Source organism: Spermophilus citellus, assembly GCF_964194105.1.
Source record: "Spermophilus citellus genome assembly, chromosome: 14".
Taxonomy (NCBI): domain Eukaryota; kingdom Metazoa; phylum Chordata; class Mammalia; order Rodentia; family Sciuridae; genus Spermophilus; species Spermophilus citellus.
The window spans coordinates 43,595,468-43,621,890 of NC_138194.1; the positions used below are offsets into that span (position 1 = coordinate 43,595,468).

Genomic DNA, 26,423 nt, shown 5'->3' on the forward strand with positions numbered 1-26,423 from the left:
GGGGGGGGAAGGCAGCCAAATGACGGGATAGTGATTCATCACTGGCCTATGACAGCTGCAAACGGGATTACCCCTCCCCCAATCAACATGCAAAGCAGCCTTGCCCAGGCAGCTTGGAAAAGGTGCTTGGAAAAAAAAATTGCTATTAACAAAATGAGTGCGTTCAGCACCAGCAGTTCAAGCAATAATCCCCCAGCATCCTCAGAACCTCTTTCAACCTCTGTTATCACCAACTGAAACACAGCTCCCGCCCACCCCTTTGACTCCTGACAATATCTTATCCTTATCACGATGATTTGCTCCCACATTTACTATTTGTTATTTAACGTTTACTAAAACAGCTCCTGGGCACCTTTCAGGCAAAAGGATTAAGGGTAAATGGCAAAAGCAAGTTTTCATACCCAAAGTCACAGCACTGAACAATGTGCTTGTTTACCCATTCCAAATTAAAAGTCAATGAGTGCTTATGCAGCTCTGCCCTACAACATACCAAAGTGGTCAGATTTTTTTTTTTTTTTTTTTTTTTGGTAAGGGGTGGGGATGGCTAATTTTCTGTCTTTTAGACTAAAAAAAGACCAGTCGAATAATCAATTTAACGTCCCAATTAAACCAGCTCCTTAGGCTCTTTTGTTTCTAGATAAATCTGTATTTGGGGACTTCACTGAACAACTAACTTCACTACTGTGCTGGTTTTAATAGTCACTGCCCTACTGCCAGAGGCAGCTCTAACTGCCAGCAGGTGACAAAGCTCAGGTGAGCTAGGCTGCTGCTGGCTTCCAAGCTCAGCCTAACAACTAGGCAGGCAGGAAATAGCATTCTGCATAATGTTTAAATGGCTCAGAATTCCAAATCTTTGATGTGCATTTTCATTCAACCTGAACTGACATCAATTAGGGACACAGAACAAAGATGAGAACTGAAGTATCTCAAATGACATTAAAGTTATCCAACCAAACATCTCCTGTTGAGTCCTGTTATTTTTTAAAATTATGATTTATGAAATTAAGACACTATCTTGCTGGCAAGAATAAAGCATCTTAAGGTCTAAATGTCTTGGTATGGAGTTATGTGAAATTTCTAGGTATGATTTCTAGAATACGTGTAAGACAAAAAACAATTGTTAAAAGATGCTTGAGTGTTAAGTAGAAATGGCATCTTAGTCCCTGCAGATGTGCCTTACTATGATGACAGATTTCTGCAATTTTTGTTAAAATTAATGTTCTCACATAAGATTAAATGGTTTCTTTCAGAAACTGGAACAATATACCTCAAGGATAAATTCCCTTTTTCTCGCCCCCCCCCACCACTTTAATACACCTGGAATAAATTATAGGTGAGAACTAACTTAGTTTAAGAACTCTCTTGGCTTAATTATGTGAGAGTATGTAAAGCACACTTTCTGTTAAATGTTAAAATCCATTTGCATTTTAACATTAGCTAGAAAGCATAGTCTTGGAAATATAATTTTAGTTTTCACTGTGTACTTTGAAAGTTTGCTTATATTTGAAGTTTAACCTATCATATCTAAATTTAAAAGTCAAAACTGTTGCTAATAAAAACAATTTCAAGAATTGTTCTAACACATTTCCTCATTGAAAAAAAAATTGCATTTCACAACACATTTCTTTTATGCTGGTGCAACCCAGTCTCTACTGTACTTTCATACATTACAATTTTTGAAAGTCCACAGCCATGATCTTCATTTCATTAAGTATACTTCAGATATATTCTTTTGTGTCTCAAGGATTATTTAAACCATGTGTTGTGTGTTACTGTATTTAAAAATGACTCTTTAATCAAAATAACTTTAAAACAACTAATCCTCACTTAGGCTGGTCAGCTGAATCCACATCGTGGTCCAGGAAAAATAAATCTACTCTCAAGAATGCGAATGCAGACAACAATTAGACACAGATGTGAGCAAAATTAGTTACAGTTTACAAAATGCTACACTTCACATGCTTTTAGTTTTTTATGTGTAGTACAAGATTACAGTTCAGTAAGGAAACATACTCTTATAATGACTTATCTAAAAAGAACACCTATTTCTGATTGGTGTTGATTTTCTCTCATGTTTAACAATGTCTAAGGAGATTTCTGTATTTTAAAGGTCTCAAACCATAATGTGTTTCAAAAATAATTAACTAGGGATATTTTTGTTCAAAAGAGAAAAAATATTTCCACAGAAGTGCTGGTAAGCATTCAGTAAGCTCACATTTTCTGCTTTACACTCATAAACTTAATATTTCTTGTCATCTCCTAATCTGGTATTTTTAATTCAAATGCTTCTATGAGTGTAGAAATATTTCCCATTCCATTATAAATGGCCATCTTACATTACAATGAAGTCATTTCACTTTAATGCTTTTAAAAACTCTTCGTATAGAATACACATAGTAGCACACTCACAGAGCTGTGAAAATACCAAGAAAAGATAGCAGAACTCCTTAGAATTTAAATTCAAAGATCCTCAACTAGTAACTTTGACTTCTGATTAGTTAATGAGGTCTTTTAAGTTTGCCTTTTTTCTAATTAAATTTATAATTCTTCACAGATGTAACTTTTGTTGATGTTCAATTTGTCTCTCTCATTTTGTTAAACCTCACATAGTACTTCTCCAATCCATTGAAGAGCCACATTAAATCTGTTAATACCATGCTCTTCAGCCCCAGAAATTATTTCCAGAAGGCAAACTTGCTTTGAGAGATCATCAAACAAGAATTAAGGTACACATTTTATCACATTTTCCCTACCACAGAGCTCAGGATGCAGAGCAAAATTCATGACTTTTGCACTGTTTATTATACTTTGCTAAATTACAAATCAAAAGCATCTGACAGAAGATCATGTATGAAGCCAAAAAGTTAATAATGTTCTGTGAAAAGTAAACTGTAAATGGAAAGGGATTCTAAATCTCAGCATCACACAGCAAATAAAATGTAGGTACTTGTCCAAATTATGGGTTTTCCATAGGGTTTTTTTTTTTGATTGCTAGAAGCAATTTTTATAAAATGACTATAAAACTTTTTTTTTCAAACTGAAAAGAAATTTTCAAAGTGAAAGTACTGAACTTATCTAAATAAATAGAATTGGCAGGCAAGCTAGTTTTGTCCAACCACAGTTCAACCTGAGTACTCCCAAATTTGAAAGACAATGGCAATTTTCTAATCAGAATGTATGTTATAGATATTTAAAAAAGTACCTTAGCCATAAATCTGATTTTTAAACAGAATATATTCCTGCTAAAATATCTCCTCAATCAATATCTCCAACTGTGGTGTTAGTGTTGTAATAAAAACCTCAATATTTTAAAGAAAAATCTAACCCTAAAACTGAAATGAAGCTGTAAGGAGAGACATAAAATATAATGTTAAAATGTCAACATTATATTTTCTTCTTTATCGAAAACTCCATAAAGTAAATGCCTTAATGCTTTACTGATTACTGATTACTGTATTTAAATATCCTATATTACATTTTGCAAAATCTCGTTTAAAGAAAATTAGAGTCCTTATGAAACAAAAACCAAATAAGTATTCAAATCATAGTATTCTACCTATAGCTTTAGAGTATTATTTAAAAAAATAGCAATTATGTAAAATATTGAGCAAAATACTTTTGATAACTGATTAAATAAATGTGACTTTATTCTCACTGCATGTTTTTCTTTCCAGTGTATTCTTTTTAAAAAAAAAATTTCCCCATTCGAATGGAAAGTTTCTTTTGAGAAAATCATTTATCATGTCTGTGAAACTCACATAGCAGTTGACTTCCATTTGGCACTCTAAAAGTGGCCAGTGGCTCAATTAGGCTTCTATGTCTGTCACCGGGAAGAATTTTCAAAGATTGAAAATCTATGGTTGCCTGCTCACTTAGTGAACAATTTGGGCCTTAGGCGAATTCAAGTATCAAGAAAATCAAATATCAAATGTTTGATCATACAAAAGCATGACTATTCATGGATGCATGTCCTCAAATCCCAAGCAGGAGGGTAAAGACTCAAACAAGCATAAAATAAAACCTACCCTGAAAGACATTATAAAAACAACCCCAAACCTATAAAACTACGCTATATACTTAAGTATCAACTTTTTGTACCCCTTACTATTTTAAGAAATGAAACAAAAATGCTTGTCTAAATTCAATGACAGCTCTGAATTTACTGAATTCTTGTGAATGCTGTACTTAAATGTGTTCAAAAAACTCCCCCAAAGAAATATAAGCCCATGAGTCATTAGCAATTCATATACTGATTTTGACTGGCAAACATTTTAAATGATAAGTAAAAAGTCTTAAGAATCTGAATTTTCAACTCCAAGGTCCATTCAAGTCATATAAAATGCCCTTCTATGAGAAATACATTAATTGGGCAAATGTTTATTGTAATCACCTTTTGAAGATGAGCCTGTTTAATGTAAGGTTTGGGAAATTTGTTTATTGAAGCAAAAAGGATTCTTTAAACAGCAAATATCAATTGTTACCTGTTGTCCATTCAAATGTTAAACCTCTAATTTTTTCATATCAACTTAAACTGCACAGGGAAAGTCATCTATGTGTTGTGGTGGATGGATGTGTAACTCAACATCGCGCAATATTTGAGGTTTGTGCAGCAATTCAGAAAAGAGATTCCAAGTAATCTGCTTAGGAGACTGTGGCCTTGCCTACTGATTTCCAGAGATAGCACAAATCGTTGTTAGCAATTAATTTGTAATTACCTCTTAATGATCCTAACCGCTCAGATAATTTGGGGGTTTAAGAATTCTACTTTTACGATGGAACCCTGTGGCTCATAAAGTATTAGGTACAAAAAGTGTCATCATTTTCCACATGCCATTTTTTTTTTCTTTTAAAACAAAATCCAAACAATCAAAGCGCTCCTGTTATCTCGGACTTTGCCCACAGGACAGCTGTTGTCAGTCACTAACAATTTTTCAAACGGTCAGCTTGTACTTACAGCGCTTACATCTGCCGCATCCACCCGTTTAATGTACTCCTCCGCGTTTTCTGGTTTAGCAAGCCTCCATTCCTGACATAGTTGGGCTCCGGGGAGGGACGCGCGAGGGCTCCGCGGCGCTCTCAGCGGAGCCGCGGCGCTAGTGGAAGCGGAGCGCGGGTGCCGGGAAGAGCCCGGCTGCGGGGGAAGGCGCCCGGGCGAAGCTGCAGGCTCGGGCTGCCGAGCGACTGAGCGAAATCACTGGCCCCAGGAAGAACCCCGCCACAGTGGACGGCAACAGGAAGGCTTACAGTCGGAAGTGGCACTGGAGAGTTTCTACCTCGCCCCAAACTCGGAGCCATCAGCTCCCACCGTTCGGTTGGGTAACAGCTTTGCGCCCTGCGCTCTTTCCCCACCGAACTGCAGCCGCAGATAGCATCTGAGAACTCTAGACAAAGAAACAGCAGAATCTCATCCTTCGATTTGTTTGCGCAGCCTTGTAGGTCTGCCCATGAAGCCTCGGGGCTCTCTCTCTCTTTCTCTCTCTCTTTTCTCTCTCTCTCTTCTCTCTCTCTCTCTCTCTCTCTCTCTCTCCCCTCCCCCTCCCTCTCTCTTTTCTTTGCAACGCAAACCACAGCTATTCTCTTGTCCTAACCTTATTGGTTTAAACGCAACAATTGAAAAGAGCACTGCTGTCTGACTCAACCTAACTGCTTTAAAAAAAAATTATTATGTAAATGAACGCGCCCCACGCTATCTGAATAAACAGCTGTGTGAGAATAACTTGTGTGAGACACTGTCAACACACGCACATCTCCTGCTGCAGTAGCTCCCAATTAAGATCTTTGGGGAGTAGTTCGTTTACGGGTTATCTTTTACACTTTTCCAAAACTTTTTTTTTTTTTTTCAGGCCCTGAAACTTGGGGAATCGATACTTTTCAGATTTTTCCCCCTCATGTGCCTACCTACTAACAGGTTTGGCAAAGATAAAAAGTGGAATGGCTGATTCCACTAAGTGGGGAGAGAAAAAGCAAACGTGTAAGCTATTATCACTTTAACAATGAAAGCCTGACTCATGATTCTGCAAGGATTTCTAGGATGGCAAGTCTTCAATGAGCAATTCTTTGGATAAGAACCAGACAGTATTTCAGTGTTCATATTTGTAAATTATTTTTGAGAAAAGGTTCTTTTCACTTATAACTTTCTTTACAGTCCATTCTTTAAGAAAAAAAGAAAAACCAACTCAGAATCTATGCATGATGAGCTGTAAGATTTACCTTAGAGAGTTAAGCTTCAGTTAAGATATCATGCTTTATGGAGATAAATGAATTCATTTATAAGATCAATGACTTAATCATTATGTTGATCCTAAATATTTGAAGAAGTCATCACTTATGTGAACTAATGATATTTTAATTTGCTAGCCCTATACCATAATTCAAATACAAATGTTTATTCTGATACTAGTTACTCATCATAATTAATTTGCACTCTAAAATGAAATTTTTATTCCCATTGTATATTTCTTAAAACCGTTTTGTCACTACAAATAATACTATTCTGTATTTGGAATTTTTATTAAAAATCAAAGTCTCCTTTTTTTTTTTTTTTTTTTTTTTTAGGCTCTCACCTTGGTATGAAAAGCATTTTAAAAAATCATAGTAACTTTTTAAATTATCATCAACTCATAAAGCAGATAGTCACAGTCTTACTTTTACTTTGCTAATTTGTACCTGAAAGCACCATTTCAATGCAAACAAAACAAAATGAAAAGTTTATAATGACCAAAATTCAATACAGACTTTAATCCTCTCCATCCCCCTCCCCAAGGATGCCAGTCTAAATTCCTCAGAAAGGAACACTTTGTCAAACCTAAGAGACAGCTTAAACTGCAAACTCACCTAGGATTTTATTTTGTATAGTAGCGGCAAGGAATCATGGGCTAGGCATCTACCATATTTGGGAAGCAGATCAAAACACAGTTGATTGCTATTGGATCTGTTCCTATGCACAGCAGAAATAGAATTATGTTACCACCTACAGGACTAGAAGTATCAGTTATTCAATATACCACAGTATTTATGCAGAAAACAAAACAGAGTCTGTAATGGAGGTTTCCAGTATTGTCAGATATAATGTAGTGCTACATTAATTCAATCTATGATATCAAACACCCACACAATGACTGCAATCTGATTTATTACTAAGCTCCATATAATATAAAATTTGAGGTGCTGCTTGGAGGATTAAACCCTGTTTGAAGCCTGCATTCAGCTATTATACACATGCTTCCTGTAATCTAAAAATTATTTTAGATATACAAGGATATAACACTGTTTTCTGATTCATGAAAGATTATACTGGCAAATCCAGAATACATAAACTACATGAAGTCCAAAGAGGAGAAATATCATATAAAGTATGCCACCTTTGCATGCAAATTACTTGTCTACATTACAAATTTATCATATTACATTTGCTTTTATATTGAAATTCATTTTTTATTTATATAACCAAACAAAATGCCATTAAAGAAATGATGCATGTAATTATGAAGAAAATTATAAAAAGCATGATGAATTTAATGTGACCACTAATTGACATGATATAGCTCATGATTCATAATTATGTGGCAAAGAGCTTAGTCACTGGCTTAAAGTAATATGCATGTGCATATTGACCACTTTCTAATAGTTCTTTTTCCTAAAGCAAATCAGATGGATTAAAATCAATTTGTGTTTACTCATAAATTTAGTCTGGTAACTACTACTAAATATCAAATATACAATAATTACTATTACATACAACCTGAACCAGAAAAATAAGTTGTTCTATGATAAATAACCCAAATGTAAGACTTACTAAGATCCAGTTTTAAGTGAATAGTTAGCTTCCTATTTTGAAATTTTCACTAACTATAATTATATAACTATATACTCTGAAGGTCCAAACTGTTCCCTAAACACATTCATACAGATTAAAAGAGAACTTAGAAAATTTGCCATTAGTAAAACTAGGTACTAGTAGAAAGCATTACTATCTGATATTTGCTACAGAAATCTCAACATGTAAATACATAAATGAGAGCATTAAAAATGTCCTATATGCCTTTCCCCCAATAAAACAAAAATATACATATAATTTTATCTGGAAAAGGGTAAACTCTGGAAATATTCAGCTACAGTGAAATGTTCAAGTACGCTCAATGAGATACAAAGATTTTTCATATTTGTACCTCCTAGCAGGTTTTATCTGACAGAACCAGCTGTTGCCAGAATACCTGAGTGGTTATATGGAAGTCTGCAATTTTGATAGAAGTTTTCAGTACTTTTAGATTAGCAGAGAGTTCTAAATAAAGGCATGATCACAAAAATAAATGTCTTTAATTTTTTTTTTTAAAAAGGGCAGACATAGTGCACTCATCAGAGCAATCTCAAAACTACTTGAGTGAACAGCTGACTCATCAAATTAAACATAACAAATACACTGAGAAAACAAAGGGTAAAATCCAATGTGGCTCTTTCCATTTTCCATTCCAGGAAGGACAATAACATTGGTGAATGGTTGTGGAGTTTTAAGTCAAGATATATTTTTCTTCTACTTGTGTTTATCATGAAATAATTTTAGGATTAAGCATGAATGCTATGGTTCAACTGTTTACTAAATTTCTCTGCTCCTAAAATTCTTAGAGGAGATGATTATTTTTTCAAGAGTAATGATACAGCTAGCTGCAAAGTATAATTAGAACTTCTAGACAGATGCTTTTTCTCCAAAAGCAAAATCTTAGTCATTATTCCTCTTACATTATTAAAATTAATATCTGGAAAGACAAGATTTTGCAATTCAAACTGCTCAAAGTAGAACAGCAAATAAAGTGTTCCATAATCCCATACTTTTAGTCCGTCTGCTACCTGATAACTTTCTTTTGCTTGTGGTCCATGTGATGGCACTACATTTGTGGCTTCTCTGTGGAACCTTTGGAACTGTCCTGGATGGCTGAGATCTGGATACTTGCTGCCATTTGGAATGGCCATTTTCATGACCTGCGCTTTCCTGACTGGCATGAGTACTACAATGAGGATCCTGCTCAGGGTACGCTTCTGTTGAAACGCAACCAAGTAAAACATCCTCTATTTATTTTAAGAATGATATTAAATCCACCAAACTAAATGTCTACCTGTATTTTGCTAAATGCTTTCCATTCAAACTCCAACATGAATAGCTTTTTACAGTAAATTTAAGGAGGCAATTACTAACTATTAACTGTACTATGGAAAGTTATTTTCATAAATATTATGGTCTTTATACAGCACAAAATGAAAATAGAACCTATTTCCTGACCTCCTAATAAGTACATTGGTTATTACATATGAATCATAACCATTTATTTATGTAGGGTGGAGAACTTGTTATCCTATGTAGTAATGACTGCCTCTAGGATGTTTTTTAAAAAAATTATTATTCTTAATAGAAACTTTGAGTAGCACTTCTTGAAACTAAAAATGATGACAGGGCAGTGGCAGGTTTTTCAGAAAAGGGCATGAGATGATATAAGTACTTTAAGAAAAATATGACACAACAGGTTTTCTATTTAAAAATCATCTGATTCTCCAAAATGGCAAACAGAGTTAGTTTTTCTTTCTCTGTCAAAAATATGTAAATAATTGGTCTTGGAAACATATGTTTAATCTCAGCAATAAGCAATTTTGCCTTCTTGAACTGTAAAAGGGATTTCTGTTGACATGAAGCAACCTAGAAAACCCAGGTTGTCTTCTCTTCAATTTTTTTTTTTTCCTCCAAGCCATGGGCAAAACCAATCTTGTCAGCACCTCCCAGAGCATGTAAGAGGATCTGGAAATTCGCTTTGTGTTTTCCAGGTTTCATGACAGCTGAGTTCACAGTTTTTAAATTCTTCAGAAAAAAAATGAATAGTTCATGGAGGAAGGAAAGGCATTTATTAAGTGCATTTATTAAGTGCTTACTATATGCTAGGCATTTCATGTGTGTATGATCTGCTTTTTAAAAATATGGGTGTTTATATCCCCCAACTAAATTGTTTGTTCTGGAATCTGCCTCATTTTCTAGCACCATCAAGGTCACTTCTAAACAGTAGATGGAGCACTGGGACATTAATGACCCCTGGTTGTATCATGATTTTGGAGCAAGGAAAATCCAAGAAAGAAAGTCCAGAAAAGTGTGTGTGTGTGATCTATTGAAATGAGATATGTCAAATATAGATAGATGGAAAGGTAGATATACATCAAAATAATATATCTCTATATTGATATATATCAAGCTTATATATATTAATGTGGAATAGACATAATCACTATTAAATATCTGATTACTTATAAACACATTGTCATTTAGTTTACAGATTCAAAAATAAATGTACATTAAAGGGTCAGTAGGGGAAAAAAATGTGAGGAATCCTTAAACTGAAATTATCAAATCAGTGTTCATGGTTTTTTACTCATCATTTACAGGAAAAGGTGGATTATATTCCTAAAGTAGGGATAATAAATATCCCAAACCTATTCTTTATACTCAAAGGAGAGCCTGAAGTTCTGAGTTTACACCAAGCAATGATACAAATAATGTGCTTCACAGTTGATATCAGTTACTTCCCTTCTGCCTTTCTTGACTTGAGGTATCCAGTGGGATACACTTTGATCTTACTACATACAGTAAACACTACTCTACGGTAAACACTTGATTTGTTCACTGAGGAAATAATTATAATTAAACTGCACTCCAAGTTTCCAGATGCATGTGGAGATAGAGTTTAAGTCTTCAGAATCAAGAAACTCTATTAATTATTAGAAATTGCCAGGATGTGGGGGCATCCCCCAATCTAACAACCTATAGAGAGAAATTGCTAGGATGTAGGGGCATCCCCCAATCTAGCAACCTATAGAATTTTTTTCTCCGTTCAAGCAGCAGTAAGTTTTTCTCCCTCTGCCTCCCAAATGTGTGTGTGTGGGGGGAGGTAACCTTTAAAGCTGTTCTAGACAGAAGGTCACAATTCAAAGGACCGGTAACTTAATCCAGTGCCCTGCAATCACATTGCTATTGGAAACACAACCAGAAGCACCATTATTCTACTGTTTTTTTATTCAGTCACATCAATGTATACAACCTGGGCGTTTCTCTCCACTGTAAAGTTTAGCTAGATTCATCCTTGAAGCAATCAAGTTGCCTTGTGGCTTTGAATTTTATTTTACTATGCTGTGTGGCACATGGACAAAAAGGTAGACTGGCCATTACATACTAAGAAAAACAATAGCTTTGGTTTGTTCAAATACTTAAAGAGAGAAAGCATACCTTTCCAGTACCGACATGTCACTAAGATGAAACATATTTCAGTCTTTAGACACTCATAATTAACAAAAACACTTACTTGAGGTGGTTTTGTATTTTGAGTATTATCTGATTATTTACATTTGTGGTTCAAGTTGTTTAAAAAAAAAAAAATCTAAGTCTGGAAGCCTCTGCTGCTCCTTTCAGGGATTCTGTTTTAATATCACCAGTGATCTGGTTTAACTGGATTGCAGAGTACATGAAAGACAGGGGTCTGGGCTTTAATGAGTTATAGTATTTTAAATGTGTAAGATTCTTGAAAACAACGCCCTGGTTGATAGGGAGTTACTGTTCAGAGGCTTGTTTTTTTTAATCAATACAAGGAAAAACAAATAGTTTACTAAGAGGTCAGAGTGCCCGTGGAGGAGCCCTCTGCTGCATGATTCTCATTGACAAGCCCTGCTGAAAGATCCGCAAAGCCCCCATTAGCTTGGCCTCCTGGGATGGCTCTTCACTTTCCTTCCTGTCCTTGCCTAAGAGGACAGTCCTCCCCCTCCAGCCAGAGTGGATGCAGAGGGCTAAGAGAAGTGAGGGAGGGACGGGACCAAAACAGAACAGGACAAGGGAGAAGTTATTCATGACAATTATCAGAAAACTGCTCAAGAATCCCAGGCCTTTTTCAAAGAATGAATGCCTTTGACTTAGAAATTCTAAGGGACAAAGAGAATGTTTTTAGATCTACAGATTTTCTACATTATAAATAGATAAAGCCATCGAGGAATGGTATCTGACACATATAAAAATAAAAACAAATATGGATGACCTAACTCTCCCGAAAACAGATTCAATCATGATTAATTATGAAGGCTATTAAAGGGGAGAAACTAAACCTCTAGGTTAAAATTTAGATTTCCCCAAATCATGCCCATTACCAATTTAAGAATCACCTATACATGAAAAAGAAAAAAAAAAAAAAAATCCAAGCACAGTGGCACACACCTGTAATCCCAGCAGCTCCAAAGGCTGAGGCAGGAGGATCTTAAGGCTGTTCAAAGGGGCTGGGGATGTGGCTCAAGTGGTAGTGTGCTGGCCTGGCATGTGCAAGGCACTGGGTTTGATCCTCAGCACCACATAAAAATAAAAATAAAGATATTGTGTTCACCTAAAACAAAAAAATAAATATTTAAAAAATAAAAAAAGCTGTTTAAAGGCAGCCTCAGCAATTTAGTGAGGCCCTAATCAATTCTGCAAGACCCTGTCTCTAAATAAAATATCAATAAAAAAGGGGGGCTGGGGATATGGCTCAGTGGGTAAGTATCCCTGGGTTCAACCCTTCTCACCCCCCACCAAAAAAAGAAAAAAAAAACTTGGGACATTTCACATTAGCATCTTTCTGAAGCAGCATATGACAAGCCTGATTTCCTATTCCTCCTTCAATATTCTTGGATTTTATGTCTATCATTATTTCAAGTTATTCTTTTCCTTAAATATGTAGCATTATTAACATCTATTATAGTCAAGGGTACATACTAGATTAAAATAGATGTACTGGAGATTCACATTAGCTCTAATTTTGGCTTTGACATTTTTTGTGTGTGTGTGTGATTTTGTTATCAATTACTTATCCTTTCAATTTATAATCTATAATCTGGCTAATTATAAGATAGATGTAAGCTTAGTCCCCCTTATCAAAATGACATGAGAATGAGTGTTTACTGCTATGGTAAAGCTCTCATGGATGGTAAAATAGCAACAGAAAACTGAATGTCAAGTCAGTTCAATCAAATGAGTGGGGGAATGAATGCCCAGATAGGGCATGGTGAGTTCAGGGTTAAACACAACTCAGGAAACACAGTAGGTGCTCAGTAAATGCTGCTTAAGTTAATTAATACATGCAGACTAGGTTACTTGATGAAACATGGCTCTGATATGTGAAAGAAAAATGATTTCTCTGAATTTCCTTTGCTTCCATTTTTTTCTTTCTTCACATTGTTTTGTTCCCCCCCTCCCCCCACACTGGAAACTCTAAAACTCTGAACTGCCTGGAGAATTATCATCATTCATTCTCACATCCAAAAACATAATGAGCATACTTTTAAGGAACACCTAAGTCATTGGAACTGTGCTAGGAATTTATCATCCTGACAACAGGGAATCACCAAACTCCTAGAAAATTAAGAAATTGAAACAGACCGGAAATCACTGTATTCAGTGTAAACTTTGAGTTACATAGGAAAGTGGAATAAAAAGCTAACGACCAATAGTTTTTAAAAGCTACCACACCACGTGCTGACTCACAAGAGGTGGGGAGTGGGGAGGGAGGTTCACCAGATTGGACTGACTCAGGGGAAAGGAAGAGGGATGGAAATGGGAAAGATATAAATTTACTGTGTTCATATATGAATACACGATCAATGTAACTCTATCTACATCATGTACAACTACCAAAATGGGAAGTTGTACTCCAGGTATGTATGCTGTGTCAAAATACATTCTAGTGTCATGTATAACTAAAAAGAACAAAAGAAAAAAATTTAAAAGAAAATAAGATAAAAGCTACCACACACTGTATTTAAGTTATAAGTAGCTAAGCACTGTTATTTTTCCCAATCAAAACATTCAGAAAAAATTGTAAACGATTCTGAAAGGATACACAGCAGAATGAACGTATCTTTAAGGGAATGTTACATCTATCTTTCAGAAATTCCTCTTTGTAGATGGATGAACGACACTGTCATTTTTCAAACTTTGTAGCCTTTGGGTGTTCAGAAGTTTTTTGGGTAACCAATCAAGTTAGTTGGTCTGTCAGCCAATGATTAGTCACTCAGGAAATATTTATTAAGCATCTAGTATGTGCCATGTATTAGGGATGCCAAATGAAACAGTCAACAGGCAGACAGAATTTCTGCCATTAAGGAATTTAGGTTATCGTGAGTACACAGAAGAATGCAAGTTAATGACTGAACACAAGCATTTATTTTTGCTTTTTCTAGAACCCCACCAAAGCACCAGTAAAGGGATTTTTTTTTAAAGCATAAGTCATTAAGGACAAACAGGGAAGGCAATATGAAAATAGTGACAAATTTAAAAACCAAACAAAAAAATCAGCCAGACCATTAGTAACCAACTTAGCAGATCTGAGAAAGTTGACTCCCAAACTGACAGTGAGAAAAACTGAAAAACAACTTAGTATTTTCCACCCCTCCCTGCCCCTACCATGTCTCTTGATTAGGTGGTATCAGGTACTTCTGTAAGTGACAATAAAAGTAAAACTAAAAAAAGAAAGAATTGGGTACAAATCAGTGTGAGAAGCAGTTAGATCCACTCTCCTCCTCCTCCTCATAGGTAATACAGCAAGTAGGCTACAATGAAGGAGAAGCTTTGGAGTGTGTTGTGGAAAGGGAATATGATATTGGCAACAGGCAGGTAGAAAGACATTCCCACACTGAACACTGGACAGCTACCTCCACACCCTCCACCATTACCTTTTCCCCAGCAGGGTTCCTAGAACACTGCCTGCAAGATCTAGTTCATCCAGGTGAGTGCCTAACCAACTTCACTAAGAATTCTGACCACTCTAAATAGAAAGATCTGAGATACTTATACCTGGGGGTCTGCCACTCAAAATAATCACCTACAGTAAAAACCATGGTCAGCAACTCCTTATTCATCAACCAAGCTAAAAGTGCCCCACTGTGAAATATAAACCATAAAAGGCATTATTAAGAGTCTGAGGAAAGACTCTTCCCAGAAATGTACAAATCAAGTGAGAAAAGCCACTTGCAGGAAGCAGAGATCAAACAAAAGCAAATGTCAAGAAAAGTAAAATAAACTCTCATAAATATCCCCAGAGGAATAAGAGAAGATACTTCATCCATGAAAGATACGGAAATAATAATAATAATAATAATAAAAGTTTTTAAGAAGAACATCCAAGAACAAAAAAGAGCCCTTGGAAATAAAAATTAAGATAACAGAAATGTGAAATTCAGTATGGTTTGGAAAATAAAATTGAGGCAGTTTCCCAGAAAAGAGAGCAAGAAGAGATGGAAAATGGGAGAGAAAATATAGACAATATAGGAAAATGATAAGTTGTAGTCTTGGTGGTCCAACATCCAAATAACTGGAGATTTAGGAAAAAATTTAGGCCAACAGTTTTAAAATATTTTCTCAGACATAAATTTTCAGATTGAAAAACTCAATGAGTATCCAACAAAATGAAACAAAACAGATCCACAGAAATGGCTACTGCTGAATTGCAGGACACTTGGGAAAAGGGTAGACTCTACAACCTTCTTATAGAGAAAAAAACAGACAACGCACGAAATATCGGCCATGATTTTTTAATCGGAATATGTATTTCTGGAATGTGAAAGAAAATTGTCTTCAGATTTCTTTTTTTTTTTAAGAGAGAGTGATAGAGGGAGAGAGAGAGAGAGAGAATTTTTTAATATTTATTTTTTAGTTCTCGGTGGACACAACATCTTTGTTGGTATGTGGTGCTGAGGATCGAACCCGGGCCGCACGCATGCCAGGCGAGCGCGCTACCACTTGAGCCACATCCCCAGCCCAATCTTCAGATTTCTTAAGAAAAAAATAAATTTAAAATTTTGTACTTCACCAAAACATTATAACAAGTAGGAAAATTAAACATTTGAATTAAACTAAGGACATTTTCAGATACGTGAATTCTCAAAAAATTCATTTCCCATGTATCCTTTCTCAAGAAGCTAATAGAAGATATATTTCATGAAAATTATGGAGCAAATCTTTATGAAATAACTCATCCAAACAGGAGAGAAATGAGAATAATTCCCGGTGCTGATAGTAAAGGGAAGTTCTAGGATGATAGTTAAGCACCAGGCATCGGCGCAGTCCAGATTGGAGAAAGTTAAAAGGTTCTGGGAAAGTTTTCATGAAGATGAATGGAACTGACAGAATGAACTGATACATCTGAACACATGGAGAAGAGAGTTAAACAAACTGGAGAGAGCATGAAATTGAATTATTAAAAGAAATAAGCAAACAATTCATTGTCACATCAAAAGAATTACACAACGTGACCCATTGGATTTATCCCTAAAATATAAGGTTGATCTAACATTCTAAGTCAATCATTGTGATGCAGCACATTAGCTGAATTAGAATAAGATATATTTCATGGTTGTATAATCATATCAGGATGGTTTCTACTGTCATGTATAACTAAAAAGAACCAATAAAATTTAAAAAAACCATAATCATCCCAATAGGTACAGGAAGAGCATTTGACAAAGTTCAATATCCTTTGCTGATAAAAACTCAACAAAAAAAAAAAGGGATAGAAGGAACTTCCTCAACATAATAAAGGCCAGCTATGAAAAGCCTAGAGTTAGCATAATATTGATGTACAGTTGCATAATCAATAGGGGGAAACAGGCAAGGATGCTTGTTCTCCTCCTATCTGTCCAAGATAGTACTGGAAATACTAACAAGGCAATCAGACAAGAAAAAACAGGCATCCAAATCAGAAAGGCAGAAGTAAAATTATCCCTGTCTGTAGATGGTAAGATCCTATAGGTAGAAATAACGAAAACACAACCAAAGAGAGAGAGAGAGAAGAGAGAGAGAGAGAGAGAGAGAGAGAGAGAGAGAGAGAGAGAGAGAGAAGAAAACAACAAAAAACTGCTATAACTACTAAATGAATTCAGTGAAGTTAACAGAACAGAAAATCAACATACAAAAATCAACTGCATTTCTTTATACCAGTAATGATCCATTTGGAAATATAACAAAAATCCCATTTCAATAAAATTAAAAAGAATGAGTTTCTCAGAAATAAATTTAAGAAGTGAAAGATCTATACACTGAAGACTATAAAACTCTACCACGCGGCCTGCACAATGGTTTCATTAATGAGGTTCTAGGCATAAAGTTAGTTAGAAGAGATCGAAATAAAACACACAGACCAGTTACCTTATTTATATTGCTAGGTCCGAGACGGCTCACCTCTCTGGTTCCCACCTCTAGCCGCCCAGCAGGGCAGCGAGGATTACTCAGGGCTAGCAGGAGAGAGAGAGAGTGAACACGCAGGGGAGTAGCCTTTTATTGGGGAACAAGAGATTCAGGGGAGAATTCCAGCCAATGAAGGTTGAGGGGGGGATGCACTCCAAGGTCAGGGTCAGTGATTGGGTCTCCGGGGTCAGTGGTCAGGCACACCCCCACACGGATGGGCTCTCTCTTCAGGAAAGGGTCGGGAAAGCTTCCACATAGCCAAAGCGCCTCAGGCCCTTAACGGGAGTCACCCAATCACGTGTTAGAATGGCTTCCCACATAAAACATTGATTAAAGATATCAAAAAACAAAGAGAATGAAAAGATATCTGTTATGAATTGAAAAATTAATATTTTGAATGTCCATGCTACTCAAAGCAATCTATACAGTCAATGTGATCTGCATCAAATTCCAATGCTATTTTACATAGAAATAGAAAAAAATTATAAAATTTGTAGAGAACCACAAAAGACCCTGGATAGTCAAATAATCTTGAGAAAAAAAAAAAAGTTGGAGTCATCACACTTCCTGATTTCAAATTATGTTGTTAAGACTGTAGTAATAATCAGTTCTATCATAAAAACAGACACATAGACCAATTGAACTGATTAGAAAGGCATAAAAACCCAAGCATATTAAGTCAACTAATTTTTGACAAGATTATCAAGAAAACACAATGGGAAAAGGGTAACTTTTTCAGTAAATGGTGCTGTGACAACTAGATATCCACATGCAAGAACCCTTGTCTTATACCATGCACACAAAACAACTCAAAATGGATTAAAGACCAAATTGTAAGATCCAACACCCTAAAACTGCTAGAATAAAACATAGGGGGAAAACTTCTTGACATTGGTCTTGGAAATAATAATAACAACAATATAATTATTATTAGTAGTATCATCGTAATTATAATAATTATTATTATTATCATTTGTATTGGACACTAAGCACAGGCAACAAAACCAAAAATAAAGTGGGACTATATTAAACTGAAATCTTGTGCACAGTAAAGGAAATAATAAACAAAATGAAAAGGCAGCCATTGGTTTGTGAGAAAATACTCATAAACCATATATCTGATAAAGATCTAATATCTAAAATATATAAGGAACTCCCATAATCCAATAGGAAAAAACAAATAAACCAATTTTAAAAAATGACAAAGGACCTAAAAGTTTTCCCAAGGAAGGCATAACAATGATTAACAAGTATATGAAAAAATGCTCATAATCACTAATTACTAAAAAAATGTGAATCAAAATCACAATGAGATATCACTTTACCTCTGTTAAGATGGCTATGATCAGAAAGTCAAGATAAAAAGTTATCAGGGAGGGTTTAGAGAAAAAGAAACCCTTCCTTGTACATTCTTGAAGTTCCAATGTAAATTGGAACTGCTATTATGGAGGGTCCACAAAAACTAAAAATGGGACTATTTTATTTTTACTTTTTTGAGGTACCTCTATACCATTTTCCATATTTCCACTGACAGTGTTTAAAATTTTCCCTTTAGCACATCCTTACCCGCATTTGTTATTCTTTGACATATATAACATTTGTACATATTTATGGTATACAATGAATAGATAATATAATGGCATGTTTTTCATCCCTCAAAAGTTAATCCTGCCATGTGTGAAAACATGGATGAAGGTGAAGGCAATTATGTTAAATGAAATAAGCCAGGCAGAAAGCAAAACATTGTATGACCTTATTTATATATGGAATTTGAAAATGAAAAGTTGACTACATAAAAACAGAGAGTAGAATAGTGGTTGCCAGGGCTACAGAGAGGGAGAAAATGAGGTCGGGGAGTAGGTCAAAGGGTACAAACTTGCCATTATATAGCATAAATACATCTAGAAATTGAACTTATTTCCTGGGGATTACAATTAACACTACTGTATTATATACTGAAAATTTGCTAAGAAAGTAGACTTTAGGTGCTATTACCATACACAAAAAGAAAAAAAATAGATAACTACAGTGGATGGGTTCATTAGTTTGATTCTAGTAATCATTTCACGATACATACACTAGATATATATCTTGCCATCCCTCATGTTATGCACATTAAGTATATACAATTTAAAAAGAAATGAGAATGCTACAGGCTGCAGTAAGAGCTTATGTATAGGTGTAATAATGCAAACACCAAAAGTTTTCTAACAAAAATCAGAAGATACTCATACTGAAAGAACAGCAAGACTGTCAAGTGTTGGAGTGCATACATGTTGGTTGGAATGAGATGAGGGAGAGATACATCTTCATCTTCCATATTGACAAGTGAGTAGTTAACACTTAAAAATAGAAAATTAACAAAGAATTGCATAACATTTGGAATGATAGAATAATAACACTGGAAAAACTAGAAGTGTTTTCTCTAGGAAAGGGACAGAAGTTTAAAGAGAAGTAGGAAACCCTCACCATAAAAATTTTAAAAAAATATATTTTTTTTAGTTGTAGATGAACACAATATCTTTATTTTGTATTTATTTATTTATTTATTGTAATGGAATGGTGGTGAGAATGCAACCCAGGGCCTCAAGCATGCGAAGCAAGCACTCTACCACTGAGCCACAACCCCAGTCCCCTTACCCATAACAATTTTTATAGAATTATTTGACTTCTAAAATGATGTACATACAATTTTGATTAAAATAAAAATAGAAATAGAGATATCCTGTTTCCATGTAGGGGTGTGTGAGTGTGTGTGTGTGAGTGTGTGTGTGTGTGTGTGTGTGTGTGTTATTGATAAATATTTAAGTAAATTCAGGTAAAATTTGGAAAACAGGACTTGGGGGAAGCAGTTGGTGCTAATTTAGTTAGTCCACGAAATCTTCTGAGGAGGTGTCATTGAGCAGAGAACCAAAGAAGGAAAATGTAACTTACTTGTACAAATCAACAGGGGAAATAGGAAGTGGAGCATATGCAAAGAACAGCAAGTTCAAAGGAACAAGCTTGGCAAGAGTAAGGGAAGAAAGAAATGTGGATGATACTGAGCTGAAGGAAGAAACAGGCCTAAGGCTGGGTGTAGGGCACAGGCCCCTTAGCTCAGGTAGATGTGGGATTTCATTTTAGATGTAACAGAGTGGTGCTAGAGATGTAGAGGTTTCTCTCTCTCTCTCTCTCTCTCTCTCTCTCTCTCTCTCTCTCTCTCTCTCTCTTTGCTTACATTTTTCTTGTTGTTGTTGAGCAGAAAAGTGACAGGATCTGATTGATGTGTAAGAAAGACCCTTCTGACTGCTGCATGGAAGGTAAACTATAAGACAGTAGGAAGAGGCAAGAAGGCACATTAGGGGTTTTGGTGTAGTAGGTGCAGATAAGAAGTGCTGGACATCTATGTATGACTAGATTTATGTGGGGAGTTGTTGATATGTAGTCAGATTCAGGGCATATTTTGGAGCCAATATGAGTTGTAGATTGGAAGTGGGTTTGAGGCAAAGAAAAAAAATAAAGGATGACTCCAGTCTCCATATAAACTGTAAACACCACTGATTAGACTTTCATCTCCATTCATTGCTTCTTTCTGCTTTCTTGCTCATACAATAACAGGACAAACATGCAGACAGCCTGAACAGTCGGCATCTAAATTGAAAGCTGAGTGAAAGTCTTTTCTTGACTACCTTGTCCAGCTGTCCAGTGCATCCTTTCCTCTGCTCACAGGCACTCCTCTCCCCTCCTTTTTGTGACTACATGCACTAAGCTCTCTTAGGTGTCTGTGTAGGTGTGTTTCTTCATACTCACCAGCCTGACAAAAATGTTTTTACCTCCTTTTTTCTATTTAGTCAACTTTCTATTCACCACTGACTTCCATCTTTGGTAGTCTTGGGTGACCCCAAATGAACCATGCCTCTCCCACTTCTAGGTTTGGTGAATGAGCAAGGATGATCCAGGCAGAGATCTGAATGGTGCTTGCACACTGGGGCTGATCCTGGGAATGCTGACTCTAGAGCCTACGCTAGCCAAGTGGTGGCAGAAAAATTTTAGCCTACCAGACAGCCACTAAGGGATAGACATGAGAAAGAAGTCTTATCAAATATTTCAGCCCTATCTACCAATTGTCAGAAATTGGGAGAGACCAAGCAATACCAGCTGATGGGCCACCTTTGGAGCTCAGTTAATCCACAAAACTAAGAGCATATAAAATAAAAGGTGTTTGTAACGTTGCACTACATAAGAAAAATACCCATCACTACACTGAAATTCTTGCAAAAGTTACAAATTGCATGCATATAATCAAAATGAATGGTCATGTTTCTGTATTTTAATTGTCTTAACATGCAACAATTTTATTGTAGTAAAATATGCCCAGCATCGTATTTACCATTTCAACGATTTGGGGGTGTACAGTTAAGTGGCATGCTAAGTACATCCATATGGCTGTTCAGCCACCACCACTGTCCATCCCCAGAAATTTTTCAACTTCTCAAACTAAAATTCTGTTCCATTTAACCACTAAGTCCTCATTTTTCTCTTCCTCCAACCCCTGGTAACCACCATTACAGTTTTCATCTCTAGGAAAATGACTATTCTAAGTGCTTCATGTAAGTGGAGCCATATAACATATGTCCTTTGGAGACATCATGGAAGCATCTTAGTTTAATCTTAATTTCAGCATCTAACATTGCTGTTTATTTTCTCCTTGAACTGTTCTCCACATGAGGTCCCATCACAAAACTCCTTTTGGTATGCTTTGCTCCATTTTTCTGCTTCTTCCATCCTGGTCTCCTTTGAAAGCTGCTCTTTTTTCTATTGACTCCATTTCCTCTTCAAAGCCTGGCTCTCTTAGGAATTTCCTCCTATGTGACCCTATTCCTATATATATCTCAGTTACTACACACATGCAAGAGATAACCACAGCACCATCTCTAATATAATGGAGCTAATTATTTAAAAATTGAAAGACTCCTTAATGTATGTTCTTTTTCTGCAATTATGGCCCGCCCACACTCCCTACAGCCATGGACTTTCTACCATTAAAATTAGGCTTTGAGGCAAGGGCAGAGAAGGCAGAAGAAATGATGGAAGGAAACTTCTTCAAGACAAGAAGAGAAACAAATAAGTCTTTCAGTCTGGGGCCCCTACTGCTGGAAATAGAAACTTCCATAACTGGTTAAAGCTGGTGGGCTTAGAAAAGGGTATCCATAAGAAAGAGACTAGTCCTAAATCATGGATTCACGTTTGAATCTCTTTAGAATGTGAACCCAGGTCCCATGAGTTGACAAAATTAGATGGTCAGGAACAAACTAGTTACTTTGCCAGGTATGGGGTCACATTCTCCTCAGATTTGGTAAGATTATCATAATCCCAGGAGCATACAGAAATACATTTTTTTTTCAGAATAAAGAAATGTATATGGATTTTATTTCACAATAAAATGTAAAATGTAAAGAATTTTAATGAAGAAAATAGAAACCTTTATTATTGATAATTTAAGGTTTGAAGGTAGGTTTCTGACCATAATTTGAAACAGATAAGGGAATTGATTAACTAAATAGAGTTAATGTTTAAAAAAGATCAAATTCATGAGTTAATGAAATTAAATGAAAATAATCATTCTTATTTTGTGAAAAATAAACAGGTTTATTAGTAAAAGAAGTTCCGTAAATTGACTTTAAAGCTTTGGGATTAACAAGTGAATGTGGGAATTCCTTTCTATACATAGTCTTAGGAATGAAATGCTCATTCCAGGACAGTAGAGAGAAAGCAGCAGGGGGCTCCTGGATCCCTGGTGTACATGTGAGCCTGATTATGTAGAGGTCTCCTGTGAGAAAGAGAAAGCCACAAATTGGTCCCTTGAGCCTAAAGGCTATGATGGGGACCCAAAACATGAAGAGTCCAGAATGTCCCTGGGACCAGCATGTACCTGAGATCAGCATGTTGCTGGACAGTACCACACAGGAACAGCCGCACCTGTGCCTTCTCCACACAAGGCTAAAAGAGCCCAAGCAGGACAAGGACATCTTTACTGGAACCAAAGAACACATGCAGCACAGCACAGGTAACTCAGGCTCAACCACTCCATTTACCCACATTCAGGATGAAACTTTGCATGGGCTCTGGGAACTTCTGTCACCCTGGGAAGAAGAGGAGAGGTGGGCTGGAGGATCTAGAACCATTAGGAATTAACTTGCAAAGGATCACCTATGCACCTGCAGAGATTATTTCCTTGAAACAGCATGTGTGAGGGTTGGTAGTGTGGTTAGTTTTTGGTATGCTACTGGATGTTTAGAAGCAGAATACAATAAAAAATAAAATTAGTTCCGATTTCACATCTGAGTTATGCATGAAGTGTAATAGCAGCCATTCAACAGACTTCTTCAAAGCCCGAAACCATCTCTCCACAACACTGGGCCCACATTGTTGGGACCATCTTTATTAAACATCGAGCTTGTCCTATCTCTCACTTTAAAATCCTTCCTAGGTTGGGTGTGAAGTTCCCCAGCAGTCTTGGATGATGTAGGACAAGGCACTCTAGCCAGCCTTGAATGTCACCAGTTTTCCTTCTAGCTCTTCTGAGATACCAGTAGTTCCCTAATCCTGACCTATGGTTTACATCTTTCTGCTGTGTCCTGCACTAGGAACTTCCAGTCCCCAGGATTATTAGTATAACCCTAATTACCTCATAATCCTACCCCATTTTAGTGTGACCAACTAGCTGTCCTATCACTACTTTAAATGTCATCTGTACCAAACTGAATTCATATTCCTGTCCCTAAACTGTTTCTCCATATCTTTGTTTCTCTTATGGGGACAGCCTTCAGTGACCCAAGCTGGAAACGGTCATGTTTTCTTCGACTTTTCTTTCTTTACCTCCAAATCCAAAGGTGAGTCCAACTGATGCCACCCCACCTATTCCTGTGCTCCATCTGTCCTGCCTGAGTTCTATCCTTGCCCAGCTCAGGTGCCTCTTAGCTGTTCCTGTGGGTCCATCATTCTAGTCCTCACTGCAGCCAGTCTGGATTTATTTCCTACTTTTCCATGTGGGCCATTTTGCTGCAGGGCTTCAAACCCTTCAACAGCTGACAATACCTCTCTGTCAAAGACAAAAGCCCCCTCTACATACCAGCTTGCCAGGCTCTCCACGGCCTAGATCCTGTCAACCTGTCAGCCTGGCCCCAAGGTGACCTGTTCATCCTTTCTGCTCTAGCAGACCTGGACTGACTGGAGCTCCCTTGAACACACATGCTTTTCCTTAACATGGCTCTACTCCATTCATTGGAAGGTCCTCAAAACTGCCAGTTAGATATTACATTAAAAGAAAGCAAATTAGGACTACAGTGTGCTTCCAAGTAAATTTCAACAGGTAACACAGAGGAAATCGGTCTCTGCCTTTCCCTCCCCTCTGTTTACCCCAGTCTAAAAGTAGCTCCTGTCTTCTATATGCCAATGCAAGACGAAACTTGACTCAATTCTTTTTAACCTCTTTTATACTAGCCAGGAAGTAGGGAACATGAGAACATTGAGAAAGTGTGGGAGAAAAAGGAATGAGGAGAATATAACCAGGTTGGAGCCCAGGACAAGACACATGCACATAATGACTTTAGGGACAACTGGATCAGTAAGGTTATTGCTGAAAGACAAAAAAATAATTAAATTTCATTTTTATTAGAGTATAAGACATTTATCAGAGCCCTTTGATTAAATTCATCTTTTTTTAACTTTTTATTTGTTCTTTTTGGCTATGCATGACAGTAATACGTATTTTGACAAATCATATATACATGGGACATAACTTCCCATCTCTGTGGTTGTACATGGTGTGGAGTTACATTGGTCGTGTGTTCATATATGATCATAGGAAAGTTGTTGTGTCTGATTCATTCGACTGTCTTTCCCATTCCTATCCCCCCTTCCTTCCACCACTCTTCCCCATCCAATCTGGTGACCCTTCCCTCCCCCACCATTGTGAGTCACATCCACATATGGGAGAGAACATTCCACCTTTGGTTTTTTGGGATTGGCATTTTTCACTTAGCATAATAGTCTCCAGTTCCACCCATTTACTGGCAAATGCCATGATTTCATTCTTCTTTATGGCTGAGTAAATTCATCTTAATGGTATGATGTAAAGCCAGAGCTCTACAGTTGTACGTACCAATCATGAAGACGCCCAGTGCGTCTAAAAATTGTTTTGAGAATTCTCTGCCCCTCCCTTTCTATTAGTGGTAGGCCAAGATATCCCAACCACACACCCTTGGTTCCCCATTTCACACGCACAATTTATGATTATCTCCCTCCAGTGTGTCATTGGGGGATTTATTGGTATTTTAGATAACAGGTTGATTCTAGGCTTTTATAATATAGAATGAACATCATGTATACAAGATGGTGCAGAAATCCAGAGTAATGTCTTTACCACCAGGAGAACTTTGAAGTTTGTTTTATGACAGACTAATCCTATTATGAATCTGCATTTTCATTATACATCTCAACCATCCTGATTTTTACTAATGATATGCAAGAACAAACAGAATGTGTATATTAAGGCTACCCTCTGATCTTCCATTTGTTAACACAAAACTAGACATTTTAGTAGAACCACAGACCAATTACATAATATTTACAAAATGACCTTAAAATAAAAATGAAGAAATCAAAACCAGATGAAAGTAAATAAAAGCTTTGTTTTCATAATTAAAATTATACTGAATTGAAGTAGTACTTACACAGTGGTAACAAATTATCATGTAGAATAGCAAATTATTTTGCAGTACAAGTTGCTAAAATATCAATTTATAATATAAAAAATATCTCCGGTTCCCTACCTCCACAGTCATACATAAATTTTAATAAAACAAGTACCCGATTGTTGTTCTAGTGGCTGAAGCTATCCCAGAATTATCCACATTGTAAGGATATTACACTTACTGTTATATTCACATCAAATATATTTCAGCACACAATATTATTTTATACTACAAGAATTTCCTTTTAATTCTTTATTGATGCCATTTATTTCCTTAAAAGGTACACACTAATATGAAACAGATAAGCAATGTTATGTTTTAAAAGAGCATGGCATTTTCTCCTTGACTAGTAAAGGAAATGTAAGCTTATTTCTTAAATCATTGCACAAAATAAAACAGAGTTGCATTACGTATCTCTAGAGTTTCCTCAGTTAGAAATTCTGTGAATTGGTGGCTGACAT

At 36.2% G+C, this 26,423-nt stretch overlaps 1 protein-coding gene across 14 annotated transcripts in view; it reads right to left on the minus strand.

Moving 5' to 3' along the window:
• Positions 1-26,423, minus strand: part of EYA1 (EYA transcriptional coactivator and phosphatase 1) — a 312,348-nt gene that overhangs the window by 143,560 nt on the left and 142,365 nt on the right. The window contains exon 1 of one of the 14 annotated variants that reach the window (XM_081266693.1): positions 4,955-5,466. The exons of 12 other annotated variants lie outside the window; for them this stretch is intronic. The gene's annotated coding sequence lies outside the window, so the exon portion shown is untranslated. Of the gene's footprint in view, positions 1-4,954; positions 5,467-26,423 lie in introns of those variants that run through there. One more of the 14 variants, XM_081266697.1, reaches the window with a different exon arrangement.